At 33.4% G+C, this 9019-nt stretch overlaps 1 long non-coding RNA gene across 1 annotated transcript; it reads left to right on the forward strand.

The window, feature by feature from the left end:
• The first annotated feature begins 568 nt into the window (after positions 1-568).
• Positions 569-8715, forward strand: LOC108663964. Its single transcript, XR_001930047.1, has 3 exons — positions 569-598; positions 7585-7665; positions 8541-8715. It is a non-coding gene; the product is annotated as an uncharacterized LOC108663964 (long non-coding RNA).
• The last annotated feature ends 304 nt before the right edge of the window (positions 8716-9019 follow it).

Genomic DNA, 9019 nt, shown 5'->3' on the forward strand with positions numbered 1-9019 from the left:
TAGTTAGTTAGTGATGTGTAGCATGAAAAGCAAACAATAAAAATTCATTTTCTTCCATCACTCTTCATTGGCTGAATATTCCATGTGGAATATTAATGATGAACTTGATTTTATTTCAAGTGATTTGGTTAGGAATTAATGATTTATGGTGTGAGAATGAAGCATGAAAAATTATATTGTTAGTGCACTCACCATGGCCGAATTTTCCAAGAGAAAATGTGAGGATGATTTTACCATATTTCAAGTTATTTAAATTGTGTTTAATGATTTGGAGTATTGGGAGAGAAATGGAGTTATTTGGAGTTAAATTGGACATATTGGCCAATTAATCGGGTGATAGATCGAATTAGGCTAATACCATTTTATTTAGGTACATAATTGAATTTATATTGAACACCGTATTATATAGTTACCCGAGTATTTAGCATCCCATTTCATGCATTAGTATAAAGCCTGAATTGGTTTTACAACAGTTTAGCACAAATGTAGTAAATGGCTTATTGTGCATTATGTCTAGGTGGTGAGCTTTTTGGCAAAAGTAAAGAGATAGTACCCGAGGATCAAGAATCGAAGTACTCGGAACTTGATTTCCATTACAGTGAGTAACCTTATCATCATCTTAATTATCTAAAGTATGTTTTTATCCGATTTTGTAATTTTATAGAAAATGAGTTTAAATGGTTAATTTTTAGGTTTTATAAACAAAATGTGTTTAAATGAAATGATTTTATAAATTGTCTTGAAATTGAATGATGGCTTTGAAAATAGAGTAATTGGAGACCACTTGATGTGTTCTTAATTTATGGTTCTAATTGATTGGCTTATGGTAATATTGGCATGAATGGTTGAATTGGTAAATGTGATGAAAATGTATGAACTGTTGATTTGCCTTGAGAGGCTGTAAAATAAAATAATTGCCATGTCATGCTATAACAAATTTTATTGTATGGTGGGTTTAGCTTATTGTAGTGGGCGGGTTTTCGTGGACAAGCCTATTTAAAGGGGCACGGTAAACCCCGTTATATCTTACCTCGGCCGGAGAGGCGCGTAGGGTAACTCTTGAGGTAAAACTTTAGAGTTCACTTCATGCTAAACCACCACGTGAGGGTGAAACTCAGCCAACGCCAAGGAACAACTATGTTTTCAAAATAAAAATATGATTTATGCGTACATGACTTTTTAACAACCTTGGTGGATTCGGTTGGGATAGCCCCAGGCCAAGGTATCCCTGACAACCGAGTATGAGAATGATTTTGGCACAAGCTAAGCTTTTTAGGAAATCATAAGCCTCGTTGTTTATTTGGGTGAAATGAATCTATTTTATCTTATTAAAATGAGTTCAAAATGCTGTAAATCATTTTTATACTAATCTATTTTATCTGTCTCCATTTACTAAACTTTAGATATTTTAGATGATATTTGTTTACTCACTGGGATTATATAATTTCATCACCCTCATTTCCACCCATTTCAAGCTCAGGATAGTCGGTAGATAGCTCATTTCGTTGAGGGCTACAGTTGGACTTGCATCCTCAAAAACTGTAGGTTCACAGCCTTCATTACTTTTAGTCATTCAAGGGCCCACATGTCATTGTTAAATGTTTTGGATACCTGGTTGCGTGTCTTATTGTATGTAGGAATTTATTTTGTTTTTACGCTGTAAAAATTATTTACGTAGCGTTATATAAAAATTGTTTTATGAAAAATTAGAATATTTTATTCATTATTTTTATATTATTCCATTAGCTATAATTTCATTTTAAATGAATGTTCTAGATATCTAAACTTATTTTCGGTTATGAAATGTGTAAATTTCTCTCATATACTACATTTTAGCTAGTTTCAGAATTTTTGAGAAAAATGACGAAAATACCTCTGTGTAGTTGAAACTTCTCTTTGATTGTTTTTGAATTGAAATTAGTTCATATCACTTTAAAACATGATTTTAGTAACTAATACTCACAGGGGAAGCGAGAAAACTGATGTTAAGCCTTGCGAGGTTTCGATTGGCATTCCAGGTAATGAATGTCTATCGAGATATCGCGACAGTTGTCACGGGCTTGATGGGAGTTCTGGGTCGTGACAATTATATTGGTATCAGAGCCTTTGGTTTTAAAGATAAGAGCACAGAGCTTTTGGTTTTAAAGTTATTTTAAAATTTTATAGTGTCAGTGTGGCCCTAAGTTAAGTTAGGTTAGGTTGAGTCGAATGCATGCCTTTGCATATAAAAACTTACCCGTTCTTGTGATGTGCAAATAATTAAGAAATTACTGCTTGATTGCGTATAGGTTTTGAGGTGCGCTGGTTGCACACACCATGTCTAGGAGATACGGTAGTCCCGATGTCTCTCATAGTATTAGCGAGGGATCGCTAGATTCTACTGCTAGGAGCCGATGGCAACCCGAACCAAGTAGTCTAGAAAGTGCCTCGCCTAGAATTCTTATTAATTGGATTCCACCGGATTTGGAGATGAGGGTTCACGAAAAAGAAAGCTTCGACCCTTGTAAGACCATTGAAAGTGCTGATAGTAATGACATTAATGTAAGCATGAGAAATTCCCTTTTGAAAGAGTCTAAGGAATACGCTGAAGAAAGAGGGAAAATGATGATAGCCGAAGGGGATTATAATCCTAGGAAGGTATCTGTACCCGTTGTTTGACACTTTCCTCCAAGTTGTGGGAGTAATGTAAGGGAACAACAAGAAAAAAATAAGGAGAAAACAACTATTGTAAATTTCCCCTTAGGAATGTGACTGTTGTACGATATTTTCCTCCTAGTTGTGGAAGAAATGTTGCACCTGTGAGTTATGAGGAATTTAAGAGAATACAACAAGCTTGGATTGAGGAACAAAGGAGAAAATCTCAGGAGGAGGAGAAGGATCCGGAAGAGGATCCTAAAGATACTTAATACCTTCGTTGAAGTTCGTATCACCATAAGTCTAGGTAAGTGTCGTTTAAGGGAAAATGTAATAGTTATCTGTACAAAGAAGTTAATAGTTTGGCTTTTAAAGTGTATGACTAGAATGTATTATAAGTAGCTGTTTAAGTGACTGGATGTATATGGGAATCATTTGGTAGGACTGAGGTGGACTAACACTATGACTATTAAGGAAAGATATTTATCTTAGTGGCATGGTTGATCATCTTAAATAATTATTGAAGACTGATGTAGAAAGTCATTAATGATTCAAGCAATTACCCTAATTAACAATGAATATATTTTGCAGTACTAAGAAATGGATACCGATTAACATGATGAACTTTTGGGGTGATAACCCTAAATTTTGACGAGGTATAAAGGATTGTTTGAATTGATGATGTTTGTTGAAAACTATTACTTATCGTAGTATGTGAGTTTTGATATGATTCCGAATGCAAAGCTAAATAAATAAAATTCTGGTTTATGGGACAAATTGTATTAGAAAAGATGATTCCCGAGCAAACACATTGAACTAGGGGACTATGTTATAATAAGCGGGTTCAGTGTGTTGTAATTGCACGGGATATTGGGAGACAGTGTGGTAAGACTAACAATTTATCATGGAGATGTGAAATTGGGAATCTTAACTGTGGTTACAATTCGAAAGGATATGGAAGAAATCAATGAGGCTCTAGATGACATTTTGAGCGATTAATGTGATAAAGTCAAAGATTGTAAGCTTGAGGGTGGAGGAAGTATAAAATGATGCCATAACATTATAGAAAGATAATCTAATACAAATTTGGTTCATTAGAGATAAATGAAGGAACTTGAAAAAGATAAATTTTTGATTAATAAGGATTGTGAGTATAAGTGTAGTGAAAGATGAACTATTTTCGTGGTCTTTGTACTGAAAGTTAATAAACTATTGGAGTTATAAGACAAGGAAGATGATCAGAAATGGATAATAAGAATAGTGGGATACCATAAATAACAAGTAATTATGTGTATGATGATGTATATATTGTGAATTCATTACACCATATGGGAAAGATGTCCTAAGGTGGGACTTGATATATGTGGATTTTTGGATATGCTCTAGGAGGGAACTTTTGCATCCTAAATTCAAAATATCTTGATCTTATAACTGCAAGGACGAGATGTAATAATTAAGTGAATTATCCACTTTATAAATGTAATTGGTTGAGAACCCTTTATGGCTAGAAAGCACGAGCAAATTGGGAGTGGCATGAAGATGAAACTCACGAGTTGAAGAATGGTCATTGGTTTTGATGCTAAGCTTTGTTGTTTGGAGTGTGAATGAAGATTTCAAGGATGATATAGCAAATAAGTTTATCTAGAATAGTGCTACGAGAATTTACAAATCTTGTTTTGACCTTGTTGAATGGAAAGGATTAGTGACAACACAAGTAAACTACGTGGTATGCTAGAAACCCTTGGAGATAAATTGAAGCATGAGTAGTTGGGCATATCTTTATGGAAATCATATACTTCGAGTATGAAAGAGCAAATAAGTGATTAAGTGTTTCAAGAATGTTTAAACACCTTTGAGAAAGAATTATAAATTATACGAGATGAGTATAAGATGTGTGATTTTGAAACTTGCTAAAGAGCCAAACGGCTAAGTCACGAGTTAAGTGATCACCTACTGTGAGACATAAGTTTAAGATAGATATCCCCAAGGAAATACTAAAGAGTAGTTCTACCATGGATCTCGTGAAAGCAAGCACTAAGTTATGTGGTTATAAAAAAGAAAGTTGTAAGCTGAGAGTGATATTAGTATTAATATTGAAAAGTACTTGAGGAGAATCTACTTTCAAGTCTTGTAATTTCAAATACAATTTGTAAATTGGTTAAGGAAGAATGATCTTATATTCATATGAAAGAATGGAACAAAGGATGATAGAAGTTGACCTTGATAATGAAGTCGGATAATGAAACTTTCCTAATGTATTATGGAAATTGGAATTCGAAAATGCTTAAGGCATACATGATTCAAATGAGTCTGAGTTTTAAGTGACAAATCAATATCAGAATGCAAGAAGGATACAAGGTAATGTAGAGGCATGAAGGATAATCGAGGAAAAAGGATGACTTTTAGGAATTGTGGTATTGCATAAGATGCAATGATCAAGTTAAGATAAATCTTTGAGGCACCAATGGGATTATTAAGCATACACGCATTATAGATTATAATTCAATAGAGATGACATTGTGATGCAATGATATATAGTATGAGGAAACTTAAGCATATAATTGGAAATGATAAGAAGAGAGTATAAATATGTAAATGATGTGGAACTATGCACAGGCATGATGAGAATTTGTATGAATTATGAAGATTATTCTATTGAATCTTGGTTATGGATGGGAATGAACAAAGAGAAATTAGTCTGAAGGCATTTGAAAATAGAGACTCGTATACATAATAAGGAATATGGACATTTGAATGTGCGTGTGTACGTATGTGTGGAGTTAGTGATGTACCCAACTAAAATGAAGAATGGTTTTAGTGGTTCGAGATTTGAACTCAATATATTTGATGAGTTGTATAGATAATGTAACGATCAAGAATCTTATCAGAAGTCGATTTATGGCGACCTAAGGAATTTTGGGGAAATAGTTAAGGGAATGTAATCTATAGTGCGATTAAGCCATATGAGATGGACTAATAGGATTAAAAAGATTGAAATTTCCTAAATGCAAGGTAAACATGAAGAATGTGGAAATAATTGAAGCCATTAATCTTCCCTAACGCTGAGGATATGTACAGGAATGAGTATGGTGTGTTAATGATGCCGTAAACTACACAATAGTGTAGGAGGATAGGATGAATGAATGAAAGTCAAGAAGTTTGATATGGAATGAAGTATTAAGATAGTGATTGGTATACCTACATAAGTATAAAATGCGATCAAAATTGGTATGATTGTGATAGAGTTATGGTTCAAGTTTAATGATAGTAATAGAAACATGCTTAGTGTCTCGATATAAGAGATCATAATTGTGAAGGTTACTGTTGATCTGATTTTAAAGGATAATAAGAGACATAAGTGAACTACTCGAGTTGAATTGGAGGTAAATGAGGTGAACAAATCGAAATTCCCTATAAAGGGGAGGACATAAGAAATCGAGCATTAGATGAGAAAACAATACCTCCACATTTTCTCTGAGTTCAGTAAATGAAATTTTGAGGTCAAAATTTTATTTTAAGGGGGGTAGTGCTGTCAAGCCCGACTCTACAATATGTTTATTATGCCATTCTTACATAAGAATGAATGTTTGCTTACTTGGGTACCTCGAAAATCGTTAAAAGACGACAATGTACCAAATAGTACAATTAAGTTGGATCAAGCCTTGAACTAGTCCAAATAGAGATTTTAAGATGAAATTAAGAATTTTAAAACCCCATAATGACTTAAAATGGTGATTCGGTGTTTGAGGACCGATTTAGAGTCAAATTGGAATTTTCATGACCTAGGGGCAAAATGGTCATTTTGCCACCCGAGGTTAAGATGTGAGTGTTGGATGAAATTTTTGACTAAGATTGATCATTTGGAGTATAATTTGAGTTTGAGAAGCGAAGAATTTTAATTTCGACGTTTTTTCGAGGATAAAGGCAAAATAGTCATTTTGCCACCCTAGGGGCAAAATTGTAATTTTTCACCACAAAACACTTGTCTAGCACATGAATTTCACTCATTATTATTATGGATAATTGAGGAATTTTAAATGGTGGAGAGAGATTGCTTAATGGGTAAGTATGACACATGAGCCAATGGAATGGTGACATGTGTCAAATTTTCATCCATTTATTATTTGGCTTTAAAAATCTGCCCATAACCCTCCCAAATCATTTCTCTTGGTCGGCCAACGGAAGAAAAGGGAAGAAAAGAAGAAGAACAAAAACCTAGCTAAGAAATTCAAGAGAAATTAACCAAATTTCAAGGAATCAAGCCATTAAAGGTAAATTTCTTAATTCTAGCTTGTGATCTACCTTTCCTATGCATTATTTTGCATTTTCCATGGTTAAGAATAAGTTTGCATGAGGATACCTTTGCTGGCTGGACATGGGGGGAGGAGTTTTGAACTTGGATTTGGTTAAATTTCAATATATTCTAGTGTTTTTAGTTAGTTGGTAATGTGTAGCATGAAAAGTAAACAAGAAAAATTCATTTTCTTCCATCACCCTTCATTGACCGAATATTCCATGTGGAATATTAATGATGAACTTGATTTTATTTTAAGTGATTTGGTTAGGAATTAATGATTTATGGTGTGAGAATGAAGCATGAAAATTATATTGTTAGTGCACTCACCATGGCCGAATTTTTCAAGAGAAAATGTGAGGATGATTTTACCATATTTCAAGTTATTTAAATTGTGTTTAATGATTTGGAGTATTGGGAGACAAATGGAGTTATTTAGAGTTAAATTGGACATATTGGCCAATTAATCGGGTGATAGATAGAATTAGGCCAATACCATTTTATTTAGGTACATAATTGAATTTGTATTGAACACTATATTTAGATAGTTACCCAAGTATTTCACATCCCATTTCATTCATTAGTATAAAGCCTGAATTGGTTTTACAACAGTTTAGCACAAATGTAGTAAATGGCTTATTGTGTATTATGTCTAGGTGGTGAGCTTTTTGGCAAAAGTAAAGAGATAGTACCCGAGGATCAAGAATCAGAGTACTTGAAACTCGATTTCCATTACAGTGAGTAACCTTATCATCATCTTAATTATCTAAAGTATGTTTTTATCCGATTTTATAATTTCATAGAAAATGAGTTTAAATGGTTAATTTTTAGGTTTTATAAACAAAATGTGTTTAAATGAAATGATTTTATAAATTGTCTTGAAATTGAATGATGGCTTTGAAAATACAGTAATTGGAGACCACTTGATGTGTTATAAATTTATGGTTCTAATTGATTGGCTTATGGTAATATTGGCATGAATGGTTGAATTAGTAAATGTGTTGAAAATGTATGAATTGTTGATTTGCCTTGAGAGGCTGTAAAATAAAATAATTGCCATGTCATGCTATCGCAAATTTTATTGTATGGTGGGTTTAGCTTACTGCAGTGGGTGGATTTTCGTGGACCAGCCTATTTAGAGGGGCATGGTAAACCCCGTTATATCTTACCTCGGTCGGAGAGGCGTGTAGGGTAACTCCCAAGGTAAAACTTTGGAGTTCACTTCATGGTAAACCACCACGTGAGGGTGAAATTCAGCTAACGCCAAGGAACGACTATGTTTTCAAAATAAAAACATGATTTATGCGTACATGCTTTTTAACAACCTTGGCAGATTTGGTTGGGATATCCCCAAGCCAAGGTATCCCTGACAACCGAGTATGTGAATGATTTTGGCACGAGCCAAGCTTTTCAGGAAATCATAAGCCTCGTTGTTTATTTGGGTGAAATGAATCTATTTTATCTTATTAAAATGAGTTCGAAATGCTGTGAATCATTTTTATACTAATCTATTTTATCTGTCTCTATTTACTCAACTTTAGATATTTTAGATGATATTTGTTTACGCACTGGGATTATATAATCTCATCACCCTCCTTTCCACCTATTTCAGGCTCAGGATAGTCGGCAGATAGCTCATTTCGTTGAGGGCTACAGTTGGACTTGCATCCTAAAAAACTATAGGTTCACAACCTTCATTGCTTTTTGTCATTCGGGGGCCCACATGTCATTGTTAAATGTTTTGAATACCTGCCTGAATGTGCTACTGTATGTAGGAATTTATTTTGTTTTTACGCTGTAAAAAGTATTTACATAGCATTCTATAAAAATTGTTTTATGAAAAATTAGAATATTTTATTCATTATTTTTATTTTATTCCATTAGCTATAATTTCACTTTAAATGAATGTTCTAGATATCTAAACTTATTTTCGGTTATGAAATGTGTAAATTTCTCTCATATACTACATTTTAGCTGGTTTCAAAATTTTTTGAAAAAATAACCAAAATACCCTTATGTAGTTGAAACTTCTCTTTGATTGTTTTTGAATTGAAATTGGTTCATATCACTTTAAAACATGATTTTAGTAAC

The sequence above is a fragment of the Theobroma cacao genome, unplaced genomic scaffold (genome assembly GCF_000208745.1).
Source record: "Theobroma cacao cultivar B97-61/B2 unplaced genomic scaffold, Criollo_cocoa_genome_V2, whole genome shotgun sequence".
In the NCBI taxonomy this organism is placed as follows: domain Eukaryota; kingdom Viridiplantae; phylum Streptophyta; class Magnoliopsida; order Malvales; family Malvaceae; genus Theobroma; species Theobroma cacao.